The 14,854-nt window shown below is 37.7% G+C and overlaps 3 non-coding genes and 1 pseudogene across 3 annotated transcripts; all 4 read right to left on the bottom strand.

Annotated features, from left to right (window-relative positions):
• Nucleotides 1-10: 10 nt before the first annotated feature.
• On the bottom strand, nt 11-129 carry LOC129850383 (5S ribosomal RNA). The gene has a single exon (XR_008758783.1). It is a non-coding gene; the product is annotated as a 5S ribosomal RNA (ribosomal RNA).
• Nucleotides 130-353: 224 nt separating this feature from the next.
• LOC129850385 (U1 spliceosomal RNA) lies at nt 354-517 on the bottom strand. The gene has a single exon (XR_008758785.1). It is a non-coding gene; the product is annotated as a U1 spliceosomal RNA (small nuclear RNA).
• Nucleotides 518-6,556: 6,039 nt separating this feature from the next.
• LOC129850384 (U1 spliceosomal RNA) lies at nt 6,557-6,720 on the bottom strand. The gene has a single exon (XR_008758784.1). It is a non-coding gene; the product is annotated as a U1 spliceosomal RNA (small nuclear RNA).
• A 7,049-nt stretch (nt 6,721-13,769) lies between these two features.
• Nucleotides 13,770-13,919, bottom strand: LOC129850386 (U1 spliceosomal RNA; annotated as a pseudogene).
• Between the last annotated feature and the right edge of the window lie 935 nt (nt 13,920-14,854).

Genomic DNA, 14,854 nt, shown 5'->3' with positions numbered 1-14,854 from the left:
GTGGACAAAATGCTTACAGCACCTGGTATTCCCAGGCGGTCTCCCATCCAAGTACTAACCAGGCCCGACCCTGCTTAGCTTTCGAGATCAGACGAGCTCGGGCGTATTCAGACTGGTATGGCCGTAATCGAAGGAACAACTCTTAGGAAAACCACATAAAGTCATGCATTTCGCAACATGATTTTTCCACAAAATGTCAACAATGTTTTGCTACAAACAAATGTTTCTACCTTTCAATTGGTCCACAAAGTGTCTTTCTCAACTGACTTGAAAGATCTCCATAAGCACGGGCAATCGACTCAAGTCATCCTCAAGCCTGGCGCCAAGCAACGGTTTGTCATTAAACAAGCGATCAGGGGAGAGCGCGGACGCAGTCCCCCACTACCATAAATTATGCAATCGAGATTTCCACATTTGGGAAATTCGCAGGGGTCAGCACAGCCGGAGTGCAATGGCTGAGCCTCGCCCTGGGTGAACCGCCTTCTTGATCACAGTATCTCCCTTGCCAGGTAAGTATGAGTTACACACATCGGTGGAGGGCAAGTCTCTCCAGTGACAACATTTTCGGCTGAAGGTGCCGTTTAGGAATGCCGTTTAGGAATGCACTTGCAGACAGAGTGGTGAAAAAGTAGTTTATTTTGTTTCCTAGATTATATCAGTGAACCACTAGATTCCCATCATGCAACACTGTAAAAAAATCACCAATAGCTTTTGAATATCTTAACCTGTCTTATATCACAAATGTATGCGATATGACGAAATACAATCACATTCAGACACACACACACACACACACACACACACACAGACAAATGCATGAAACCAATTGATTTATTATCGATAACATCTCACATTCTCTTGTACTTTTGATTTACACCGTTAAAAGAAGGGTTGTAATTCCACCATGGAAAACACAGGGCCATCAGACACCAGTCCAGTTCCACTCCTCACCAGCAGTATTTCCTTTAAAACTTCTTATGGCTGCAGGGTGAATATTGAAAAAACTGGAAAAAATGCGCACATTTTCAAACGGCCTCTTAAGAAATTTTTGATCTTCCAATATGCATATATTTACTATTATTGGATAGAAAACAGTCTATAGTTTCTAAAAACGTTGGAATTATTTCTCTAAGTTGAACAGAACTATTTTTACAGCCCATTTCCTATCCAGAATTGAGATTTCCAAAATGCTATGTCTCTCTTTAAGACCTTGTCTATACAAGGTCATGTCACTTAGGAACGTAGAAACACGTCACACGCCTTCATCTGGGTGTAATGCGGAAGTGGGAGTTGAAAGGAGTCGAATATCTCTTCCAGGGACTGAATACGACATCTTCTTGTGAGACCTGCGCAGTTAAAAAAAAATTCCGGGCGGGAGGCAGAACCTGGACTCGGCTCCTGGAATACGCTCATTAAAGGTGAATATGACCTCTGCCTACGATATTATTTGATACATGTCACAAAATCATCCTAAAGTATGTTTTTTCAATATACTTTAATTATATATTGCAATTTATTCTGGACTTTAGATGTGATGCGACGGAAGAATTTTTTGAAGAAAGACAGATTAGCGCCGCACGGCCATTGTGCTTGCTAACCAAAGAGGGAAATATTTCGTTCTGGAACCCAACTAAAGACTGTACTGGACATTGGACCCCGTTACAACATTCTGATGGAATATCAACAAAGATAAGGACCCAATTTGGGACGCTTTTTCATATATCTGTCGAACTGTGCTATGCTAGCGCTTGACTAGAATCAATGCTGCCGTATGCTAGCTAATGTTGTAAGCTAATATAACGATATATTGTGTTTTCGCTGTAAAACACTTCAAAAATCGGAAATATTGGCTCTATTCACACGATCTTTGTCTTTCATTAGCTATCCACCATATGTTTTTCTGAAATGTTTTATGAGGTGTAATTAGTAGTTGACGTTGGTGTCTGTATTTTCTCTGGCTACTCCCGGTCGATTTCAGACTGTAGCTAGGATGTAGCTATGATGGGAGCAGTAATGTAAAACTGATTTATAGCTAAAATATGCAAATTTTTTTAACAAAACATAAATTTATTGTGTAACATGTTATAGGACTGTCATCTGAGGTAGTTTTTTCTAGGTTCTTTAGGTTGGTTCTAGGTTATTTCGGTTGGCTTGTGCATGCTACTTGAATCATAATTCATACATCATAATCATAATCATACGTGTCTGTCCACTTTTTTATTTGGTGGTGAGCAAACATAAATATATGTGGTGTTTTCTCTGTAAAACATTTAAAAAATCGGACATGTTGGCTGGATTGACAAGATGTTTATCTTTCAACTGCTGTATTGGACTTGTTAATGTGTGAAAGTTAAATATTAAAAAAAAAATAGATTTTGAATTTCGCGCCCTGCAGCTGAGCTGGATGTTGTCATATTTGTACCGACGTCGGGCTTGCAGCCCAAACAGGTTAATCATTTGAACAGGGTGAGGGAGCACAAAGCACACACAAGCTGCATTCAGTAACAATATTCTTATTTGTCTTATAAATAAAAGGCAGATGCTCCCTGGCAGCACAAGGAACTTTGATTGTATTAAAAGGGCATGGGAGACTAGCCCATAGAAGCTGCATTTAGTCAATTCGGCATCAAATGCTTACTACAAGGCAGCGATGCTGATGAAATAATGCAAGAGGACACCCTAGTGGAAAAAATGCTTACAGCACCTGGTATTCCCAGCAGTCTCCCATCCAAGCACTAACCAGGCCCAACCCTGCTTAGCTTCCGAGATCAAACGAGATCGGGCGTATTTTTTTTATTTTTTTTTTATCTTTTATTATGAAAAAACACATAATATTTACAACATTCAATCAATAATAAAAATGGATGAACAATTCATCCTTTTACAAAATCAAAAAATCAAAAATAAATAAAATAAAACCTATTAAAAACACAATCATCCACTAAATCAACTTAATAATGAAATACAAGTTTCCCATTTGACAGAATTTCAATAAAAGTACTCCCCCACAGCATTCCTAAACGGCATTCCTAAACGGCACCTATCCGCAATATCTCTACCAGGCACACTATAATTCTGTGTAGGTGCTATAATATCATTTAAAACTTGCTTCATTCTATTTGCCAGTACCTTAGCTAAAATCTTATAATCCGAATTTAATAAACTAATTGGCCTATAATTCTCCAGTTTTAATTTACTCCCCTTATTTTTATATAAAATCGTTATCAGCCCTGTCACCATAGATTCAGAAATACTATCATTATCCTCCATATATTGATAAACTTCCAATAAAATAGGTGCTAAAAAACTGGCATATATTTTATAAAACTCTGCAATTATTCCATCTACTCCAGGACTCTTATTTACTTGTAAACCCTTAATCGCATCTATAACTTCATTCAATGTTATCTTCCCATCACACATTTGTTTATCCTCTACCTTAATTTGCACATCCACACTATCCAATATCTCCTTTACACACCCCTCATTCACCTCCCCTTTCTTAAATAAATCCTTATAAAAATTCTGCACTGTTTCTAAAACCTCTACATAATCATTGACAACTTCACCCTTTATATTTTCGATCTCTCTAATATATGTTCTCCTCTGTTTATTCTTCTCTAAACCAAGAAAAAATGAAGTACATTTCTCCCCCTCCAAAACATACTTTGCCTTACTTCTTATAATTGCACCCTTACACTTATCTATTTCATATTTAGTCAATTGTGCTTTTAATTCCAAAAACTTTCCTATATTATAATTAGGTTCACTGTCACACTTCCTCATTTCTTTATCCAATTTAGCTCTCAACTCATTTTCTTCTCTTTTCATCCTACCTCTCTTTTTCCTTGCATATCCTATACTAAAAACTTTTATTTTTTCCTTAACCTTATCCCACCATGAACACTTATCATTCTCTTTCTGCTTATCCTCCATTTCACATGCTATCAAAGATTTAAGTTGTTTCCCATATTCCTCATCTCCCAAATCCCCTGCATTCATACACCATATTCCACCCCCTGTTCTTTCCTTATCTAATCCCACTGAAAATGTTAAACCTGCATGATCACTAAAAGTTGTAAAAACATACTTAATATCTTTCATAAAATTTCTTAAACCTTCTTTTACTAAAACCAGATCTATCCTCGTTTGTTTTAAATCCCCTAAAACCACCTGCCTTCTAGAAAATTCTCTTTTTTCTGGATTTTCCTCTCTCCATATATCAATTATTCCTTTTTCTAACATCATCTTCTTTAAAACCCCCCTAGATACATCATTTCTAAAAATAGCTCCTCTTGTCATATCCAGTCTATCCATTTTAACATTAAAATCTCCAACTACAATACAGTTCCCCTCACACCATTTCCCTATTTCTAAAAATAAATTTTTGCGCTCTATTTCAGTATTAGGCGCATAAATATTTATAATTCTAAAAACCATACTCATATATTCAAAATCTACAATTAAAATCCTCCCATTATTATCATTAAATATCTGTTTCACATTATCCACCACATCCTTCCTCAATAAAATAGCAACCCCACTTGAATTCCCTCTGCCATTATTTACATAAATAAAATCCCTCCATATTTTTTTTACTTCTAAAACACATACATTATCCCAGTGCGTCTCTTGAATACATAAAATATCTGAATTCTTCATTTTTACTATTCTATTAAATTTTTCCATTGTCCTCAAACCATTTGCATTTAATGACAATATATTAACCATTCTAATAAATAAAAATAAAAAATATATATATAATTTCATTATCCTCTACCTGTTATCCAGTTTCATTTCCTCTTCCACCCTTTCTCTCCCCCTCTTCCCGCCGCTTTCCTCTTCCTGTATCCTTCCCTTGTTCTTTCAATCTTTTCTCCATCATCCGTATCCGATATATCCTCCAAGTCCATGTTTTCCAGCCAACTCACCCCCTTGACATCCACATCCGTTGTGCTCCCCGTATTCATCTCCGTTTCTTGTATAGTCTTTGTGCTCCCCGTGCTCATCGCCGTCTCTGGTATTGTCATCAACTCCATAACCCCCTCCATTTCTTCACCCCCCGAGCTACTTGTTAGTGCTGTGCTTTCCCCCAAACCCTGTGAGTCCCCCGTGCTTCCCCCCAGTCCACTCCCCCCCTCCTCCTGAAAACTCCCTCTTCTTATTTCTGAGTCCATACTGCTCCCAATTTCATTTATCTTCTGGTCCTTCTTCCTTCTTCCTTCCTCCGTCTCTCCGCCTTCCACCACGTCCTCTCCTCCATCTTCTTCTCCTTCTTGCGATAAATACCACTGCTTCCTCGAATAGTGCTTGACTCCCCTCTTCAGCCATAACCTCTCCACAGTTGCACTCCGCCAATCTCTTTCTGCATCTCACCACAAAAATTCTTTTCCTTCTCTCCATCACATTCTCTCGCATAGTGTCCTTGATTGCCACACTTAAAGCACTTAAATTCCGGGCAGTCTTTAACTATGTGCCCTGGTTGAATACACATACGACACACTCTGACCTGTTTGTCATGAATGACTCTGAAATATTCTGCTCCCTCCAACGTCTCAATTCTTGTAGAATAAGGTAATGATGTCACTTTTCCTGTGAACTTGACCTTGCAGAAACGTGTCCCGTCAACCACCTCCGTTCCTGGCCAAACTCTCCTCCTTATCTCCGAGACAGCCTCCACTCCCCAGCTACTCAGCTTGCCCAGTATCACACCATCTTCTACATATACTGGGAGATTCATGAACGACACCACCACTTCCTTCACATTAATATCTCTCGCCAGTATCTTGGTGTCCTTTATCCGTATTCCATCCATTAGCCGTTCTTTTCCTTTTTCATTCCTCATCGTAACTTCATACTTCTTTTCTCCTTTCATTCGGCATCCCACCACCTCTCCACACACCTCCTTAATTGCTCGCAGTAGTTCCATTGTCGTCACTTTGTCTTCTCCTTCCAACTCAATTGCCACCGTGTATTCTTTTCCATATTTCATTCCTTCTTTACCTTCATTTTTCTTCCGTTGCGCATTTTCGTTGTCCTTGTCCATTCCGTTTATCGTTTCCATGTTGTCCGTCATAGCAATTCAAAAAAATATGAATCCGAAAAAAAAAAACTCTCCCCCAAGCAGCAAAACTGCAAGGGGGGAAGATTAACCAAACTTAAAAGTATTCAAATGCAAGAACAAAAAAATTATATTTCAAAATCCAATTAATTAACAAAAATAGCTCTCGAGCAAACACTCTCCAGCAAACACTTACTCACAGCTCAAACACTCGCACCTGTCGTCACTTCCCCAATCAGGAAATGCGCATTCAGGCTGGTATGGCCGTAAGCGAAAGAATAACTCTTGGTACACCACATAAAGTCATGCATTTCGCAACATGATGTTTCCACAAAATGTCAACAATGTTTTGCTACAAACAAATGTTTCTACCTTTCAATTGGTCCACAAAGTGTCTTTCTCAACTGACTTGAAAGATCTCCATAAGCACGGGCAATCGACTCAAGTCATCCTCAAGCCTGGCGCCAAGCAACGGTTTGTCATTAAACAAGCGATCAGGGGAGAGCGCGGACGCAGTCCCCCACTACCATAAATTATGCAATCGAGATTTCCACATTTGGGAAATTCGCAGGGGTCAGCACAGCCGGAGTGCAATGGCTGAGCCTCGCCCTGGGTGAACCGCCTTCTTGATCACGGTATCTCCCTTGCCAGGTAAGTATGAGTTACACACATCGGTGGAGGGCAAGTCTCTCCAGTGACAACATTTTCGGCTGAAGGTAACCACTTTGTGTTCTGATCATACCACATCACATCGACCTGCGTTAAATGCCGTTTAGGAATGCACTTGCAGACAGAGTGGTGAAAAAGTAGTTTATTTTGTTTCCTAGATTATATCAGTGAACCACTAGATTCCCATCATGCAACACTGTAAAAAAATCACCAATAGCTTTTGAATATCTTAACCTGTCTTATATCACAAATGTATGCGATATGACGAAATACAATCACATTCAGACACACACACACACACACACACACACAGACAAATGCATGAAACCAATTGATTTATTATCGATAACATCTCACATTCTCTTGTACTTTTGATTTACACCGTTAAAAGAAGGGTTGTAATTCCACCATGGAAAACACAGGGCCATCAGACACCAGTCCAGTTCCACTCCTCACCAGCAGTATTTCCTTTAATCATTTGAACAGGGTGAGGGAGCACAAAGCACACACAAGCTGCATTCAGTAACAATATTCTTATTTGTCTTATAAATAAAAGGCAGATGCTCCCTGGCAGCACAAGGAACTTTGATTGTATTAAAAGGGCATGGGAGACTAGCCCATAGAAGCTGCATTTAGTCAATTCGGCATCAAATGCTTACTACAAGGCAGCGATGCTGATGAAATAATGCAAGAGGACACCCTAGTGGACAAAATGCTTACAGCACCTGGTATTCCCAGGCGGTCTCCCATCCAAGTACTAACCAGGCCCGACCCTGCTTAGCTTCCGAGATCAGACGAGATCGGGCGTATTTTTTTTTTTTTTTTTATCTTTTATTATGAAAAAACACATAATATTTACAACATTCAATCAATAATAAAAAAGGATGAACAATTCATCCTTTTACAAAATCAAAAAATCAAAAATAAATAAAATAAAACCTATTAAAAACACAATCATCCACTAAATCCACTTAATAATGAAATACAAGTTTCCCATTTGACAAAATTTCAATAAAAGTACTCCCCCACACAAACAATTTTTCAAAATTTCCTCCACCGTATCTATATATTATCTCTATATCTCTCTCTAATATGCTCCTAAAAAAACCTTCCACACTCACAATTTTCCCTTCATAATGACCTAAATTCCTTCTTAATCTTATCGCATATCTAGCATGACTTATTACAAAATTCATCAAATTAATATTTAAAACTTTACTTTTCCCATTTAAACCAAAAAGAAACAACCTCCTCCACTCCACCCCAGTAAAAATCTCTTCTCCCCAATGTTTTACTAAAAGCCCTTTTAAAAACTCGTGAAAATCTTTCAACCTACTACATTCAATAAAAAAGTGCATCAAATTTTCCACCCCCGTACCACAAATATCACATTCTCTTTTAATATCCCTATTTATTTGATGCAAAACCACATTTGTAAAAATCCTATTATGTTTCAATTTAAAATCATTGTCTTCACATTCTATAAAATTATATTTTACATTTACATTCTTCCATATTGATTTTACATCCATGTTTGGAAACACCCTAGACCACACTTTCTCCGCAGCAGGACTTTTTATCTCTTTTAAAATACATTTTCTATAAACCATTCTAACTTTTAGACCTGATAAAACATGTTTCTCCCCATTACTTTCATAATATAAAACTGGTAAAGCCCTAGATCTTTTAACCACCTCTTTGTTTATTAAAATCACCCACTCCCCGGGAATACATCCTAATATTTTCTTATACATATTCTCCACAGTAGTTTTACTTATTTCTTCATCTACTTCAACCACATTGTCATATATAGCCTGAAATGGAAGAAACCCAGGAATTACCTCATATGCTATGTCACCTATCTGCCTCATCCCAGCCCTCATAAAATATTTACAAAACAACATCATATTATTGCACTTTATCTTTGGATTTAAAAATATCGGCTGATTTAAAATATTTTCTAAACTGGTACATTCATAATAAATATTTGGTAAAAACCGCCCCCAAGCCTCAAACACTTCTCTGTAAAACAAAGGTATATTACCTAACATTTCCTTCTTCATACTCATCAATAAACCATTGTCCCCCATCCTCCCAACCTCCTGCAAATACTCTTTAAAAAACCTTTTCCACCCATAATCCAATTCACCAAATAAATATTTCCGTACCATTTTTACTCTAATTGCTGTTTTCCTTACACTTAAATCTACCAACTTCAAACCCCCCTCCTCATAACCTGCAATCAAAGTTTTAAAAGCTATTCTCACCCCCTTCCCTTCCCATAAAAAATCAACTACAATTTTATTCATTTCAGATAAAACCCATTCTGGCATATCCAAAACATTCATTACATAAATAAATATTGACATCAACAATGAATTTATGACAATTACTTTCCCTTTTAATTTCAAAGACCTCCCCCTCCACATATTTACCACCTTTCTAACTTTATTTATTACACCACTCCATGTCAAATCCCTAGCTTCCATTTCTTTCACCCCTAAAAACACTCCTAATACCTTAAAATAATCTTTAACCACTTTAAAAGGAAAATTCCCCTCATTAATCTTCCCAATATACATTACTACTGACTTCTCCATGTTAACCTTTGCACCCGATGCTTGTCCATATACTTTAAAACACTCCATCACCCTTTTTACACTACCCTCATCTCTAACTGTTATAGTGGTATCATCTGCGTATTGATGTATCAAACTAAAACCTCCTTGCGGAGTCTCTACACAATTTATAAAATTATCTCTTTTAAGAAATGCTGCTAAAGGTTCTACCGATAAAACGAATAATAAAGCTGATAAAGGACAGCCCTGTCTCACAGATCTCTCAAGAATAAAAGAATCGGTTAAAACCCCATTACATTTCACCCTACTTTTTGCCTTCTTATATAATAATTTTATCCATCCTATTATTCTATTACCAAAACCATATTTATCCATTACCCTAAACATAAAATCATGTTCCACCCTATCAAAAGCTTTATTTAAATCTATGCTTAAAACAATTCCCCCCATCTTATCATGATTCATTTTATTTATCACATCTCTAATTGTATTAATTGTATCCGCAATATCTCTACCAGGCACACTATAATTCTGTGTAGGTGCTATAATATCATTTAAAACTTGCTTCATTCTATTTGCCAGTACCTTAGCTAAAATCTTATAATCCGAATTTAATAAACTAATTGGCCTATAATTCTCCAGTTTTAATTTACTCCCCTTATTTTTATATAAAATCGTTATCAGCCCTGTCACCATAGATTCAGAAATACTATCATTATCCTCCATATATTGATAAACTTCCAATAAAATAGGTGCTAAAAAACTGGCATATATTTTATAAAACTCTGCAATTATTCCATCTACTCCAGGACTCTTATTTACTTGTAAACCCTTAATCGCATCTATAACTTCATTCAATGTTATCTTCCCATCACACATTTGTTTATCCTCTTCCTTAATTTGCACATCCACACTATCCAATATCTCCTTTACACACCCCTCATCCACCTCCCCTTTCTTAAATAAATCCTTATAAAAATTCTGCACTGTTTCTAAAACCTCTACATAATCATTGACAACTTCACCCTTTATATTTTCGATCTCTCTAATATATGTTCTCCTCTGTTTATTCTTCTCTAAACCAAGAAAAAATGAAGTACATTTCTCCCCCTCCAAAACATACTTTGCCTTACTTCTTATAATTGCACCCTTACACTTATCTATTTCATATTTAGTCAATTGTGCTTTTAATTCCAAAAACTTTCCTATATTATAATTAGGTTCACTGTCACACTTCCTCATTTCTTTATCCAATTTAGCCCTCAACTCATTTTCTTCTCTTTTCATCCTACCTCTCTTTTTCCTTGCATATCCTATACTAAAAACTTTTATTTTTTCCTTAACCTTATCCCACCATGAACACTTATCATTCTCTTTCTGCTTATCCTCCATTTCACATGCTATCAAAGATTTAAGTTGTTTCCCATATTCCTCATCTCCCAAATCCCCTGCATTCATACACCATATTCCACCCCCTGTTCTTTCCTTATCTAATCCCACTGAAAATGTTAAACCTGCATGATCACTAAAAGTTGTAAAAACATACTTAATATCTTTCATAAAATTTCTTAAACCTTCTTTTACTAAAACCAGATCTATCCTCGTTTGTTTTAAATCCCCTAAAACCACCTGCCTTCTAGAAAATTCTCTTTTTTCTGGATTTTCCTCTCTCCATATATCAATTATTCCTTTTTCTAACATCATCTTCTTTAAAACCCCCCTAGATACATCATTTCTAAAAATAGCTCCTCTTGTCATATCCAGTCTATCCATTTTAACATTAAAATCTCCAACTACAATACAGTTCCCCTCACACCATTTCCCTATTTCTAAAAATAAATTTTTGCGCTCTATTTCAGTATTAGGCGCATAAATATTTATAATTCTAAAAACCATACTCATATATTCAAAATCTACAATTAAAATCCTCCCATTATTATCATTATATATCTGTTTCACATTATCCACCACATCCTTCCTCAATAAAATAGCAACCCCACTTGAATTCCCTCTGCCATTATTTACATAAATAAAATCCCTCCATATTTTTTTTACTTCTAAAACACATACATTATCCCAGTGCGTCTCTTGAATACATAAAATATCTGAATTCTTCATTTTTACTATTCTATTAAATTTTTCCATTGTCCTCAAACCATTTGCATTTAATGACAATATATTAACCATTCTAATAAATAAAAATAAAAAATATATATATAATTTCATTATCCTCTACCTGTTATCCAGTTTCATTTCCTCTTCCACCCTTTCTCTCCCCCTCTTCCCGCCGCTTTCCTCTTCCTGTATCCTTCCCTTGTTCTTTCAATCTTTTCTCCATCATCCGTATCCGATATATCCTCCAAGTCCATGTTTTCCAGCCAACTCACCCCCTTGACATCCACATCCGTTGTGCTCCCCGTATTCATCTCCGTTTCTTGTATAGTCTTTGTGCTCCCCGTGCTCATCGCCGTCTCTGGTATTGTCATCAACTCCATAACCCCCTCCATTTCTTCACCCCCCGAGCTACTTGTTAGTGCTGTGCTTTCCCCCAAACCCTGTGAGTCCCCCGTGCTTCCCCCCAGTCCACTCCCCCCCTCCTCCTGAAAACTCCCTCTTCTTATTTCTGAGTCCATACTGCTCCCAATTTCATTTATCTTCTGGTCCTTCTTCCTTCTTCCTTCCTCCGTCTCTCCGCCTTCCACCACGTCCTCTCCTCCATCTTCTTCTCCTTCTTGCGTCAATACCACTGCTTCCTCGAATAGTGCTTGACTCCCCTCTTCAGCCATAACCTCTCCACAGTTGCACTCCGCCAATCTCTTTCTGCATTCACCACAAAAATTCTTTTCCTTCTCTCCATCACATTCTCTCGCATAGTGTCCTTGATTGCCACACTTAAAGCACTTAAATTCCGGGCAGTCTTTAACTATGTGCCCTGGTTGAATACACATACGACACACTCTGACCTGTTTGTCATGAATGACTCTGAAATATTCTGCTCCCTCCAACGTCTCAATTCTTGTAGAATAAGGTAATGATGTCACTTTTCCTGTGAACTTGACCTTGCAGAAACGTGTCCCGTCAACCACCTCCGTTCCTGGCCAAACTCTCCTCCTTATCTCCGAGACAGCCTCCACTCCCCAGCTACTCAGCTTGCCCAGTATCACACCATCTTCTACATATACTGGGAGATTCATGAACGACACCACCACTTCCTTCACATTAATATCTCTCGCCAGTATCTTGGTGTCCTTTATCCGTATTCCATCCATTAGCCGTTCTTTTCCTTTTTCATTCCTCATCGTAACTTCATACTTCTTTTCTCCTTTCATTCGGCATCCCACCACCTCTCCACACACCTCCTTAATTGCTCGCAGTAGTTCCATTGTCGTCACTTTGTCTTCTCCTTCCAACTCAATTGCCACCGTGTATTCTTTTCCATATTTCATTCCTTCTTTACCTTCATTTTTCTTCCGTTGCGCATTTTCGTTGTCCTTGTCCATTCCGTTTGTCGTTTCCATGTTGTCCGTCATAGCAATTCAAAAAAAAAAATGAATCCGAAAAAAAAAACTCTCCCCCAAGCAGCAAAACTGCAAGGGGGGAAGATTAACCAAACTTAAAAGTATTCAAATGCAAGAACAAAAAAATTATATTTCAAAAACCAATTAATTAACAAAAATAGCTCTCGAGCAAACACTCTCCAGCAAACACTTACTCACAGCTCAAACACTCGCACCTGTCGTCACTTCTCCAATCAGGAAATGCGCATTCAGGCTGGTATGGCCGTAAGCCAATGCACATCTCTTGGTACACCATATAAAGTCAAAGTGAGTCTGATAAACAGACATTGCATTCTCACCAATTAGATAAGCAGCTTGAACTTTGGCTCACTCAAAAAGTGGAAGAAATTACATATACTGTAGCCATCACTTTTTAGCACAGATAGTTGGATGAAATACAAACAAACCTTGCAAACATTTCTAAGCGAGGGCACATATTTCAGCCTTGTGGGAAAAAACGGACAAATACAATGACTTCTGACAAATACATCATCAGCAACAGTTTCCCATGCAGCTATCCTACTAGCCACGATAAATACACAAAAGCTCTGGATGTTGAAAACCTATTGCATTGTTCTGTGCTAAGGAGGAACGCATGTATGGACAATTTCATATTGGAAGCGCATGACACATCATGACCGGGGGGGGGGGGGTTAGAGTGGCTTCCCAACTATCTCCTGATTGAAGTACCAGCGTGGCATAAATACAATGCTGCATTTCGCAACATAATGTTTCGACAAAATGCCAACAATATTTTACAAACAAATGTTTCCACCTTTCGATTGGTCCACAAAGTCTCCTTCACAACTGACTTCAAAGATCTCCATAAGCACAGTCAGTTGACTCAAGTCATCTTTAAGCCTGCCGCCATGCAACGGTTTATCATTAACAAAGACATCAGGGTAAAGCGCAAACGAGCACTACCATAAATTTTGCAATCGAGATTCACACATTTGGAAAATTCGCAAGGGGTCAGCACAGCCAGAGTGCAATGGCTGAGCCCCACACCGGCTGAACCACCTTCTTGATTACAGTATCTCTTTTGCTTAGTGGAGGAAAAGTCTCTCCAGTGCCAACATTTTCCGCTAACGGTAACCACTTTGTGTTCTGATAATATCATATCACATCGACCTGCGTTAAATGCCGTTTAGGAATGCACTTGCACACAGAGTAGTGAAAAAGTAGTTTATTTTGTTTACTAGATTATATCAGTGAACCACTAGATTCCCATCATGCAACACTGTCGAAAAAAATCACCAATTACTTTTTAATATCTTAACCTATCTGATATCACAAATGTTTGCGATATGACGAAATACAATCACATTCAGACACACACACACACACACAGACAAATGCATGAAACCAATTGATTTATTATCGATAACATCTCAGATTCCCTTGTGCTTTTGATTTACTCCATAAAAGAAGGGTTGTAATTCCAACATGGAAAACACAGGGCCATCAGACACCAGTCCAGTTCCACTCCTCACCAGCATTATTTCCTTTGATCATTTGAACAGGGCGAGGGAGCACAGAGCACACACAAGCTGCATTCAGTAACAATATTCTTATTTGTCTTATAAATAAAAGGCAGTTGCTCCCTGACAACACAAGGAACTTTGATCGTATTAAAAGGGCAGGGGAGACTAGCCCATAGAGGCTGCATTTAGTCAATTCAGCAACAAATGCTTACTACAAGGCAGTGTTGCTGATGAAATAATGCCACACCCCCTAGTGGACAAAAGGCTTACAGCACCTGGTATTCCCAGGCGGTCTCCCATCCAAGTACTAACCAGGCCCGACCCTGCTTAGCTTCCGAGATCAGACGAGATCGGGCGTATTTTTTTTTTTTTTATCTTTTATTATGAAAAAACACATAATATTTACAACATTCAATCAATAATAAAAAAGGATGAACAATTCATCCTTTTACAAAATCAAAAAATCAAAAATAAATAAAATAAAACCTATTAAAAACACAATCA

This window comes from Salvelinus fontinalis, unplaced genomic scaffold (genome assembly GCF_029448725.1).
Source record: "Salvelinus fontinalis isolate EN_2023a unplaced genomic scaffold, ASM2944872v1 scaffold_1990, whole genome shotgun sequence".
Classification (NCBI taxonomy): Eukaryota; Metazoa; Chordata; class Actinopteri; order Salmoniformes; family Salmonidae; genus Salvelinus; species Salvelinus fontinalis.
This window is presented reverse-complemented; position numbering and strand designations above follow the sequence as displayed.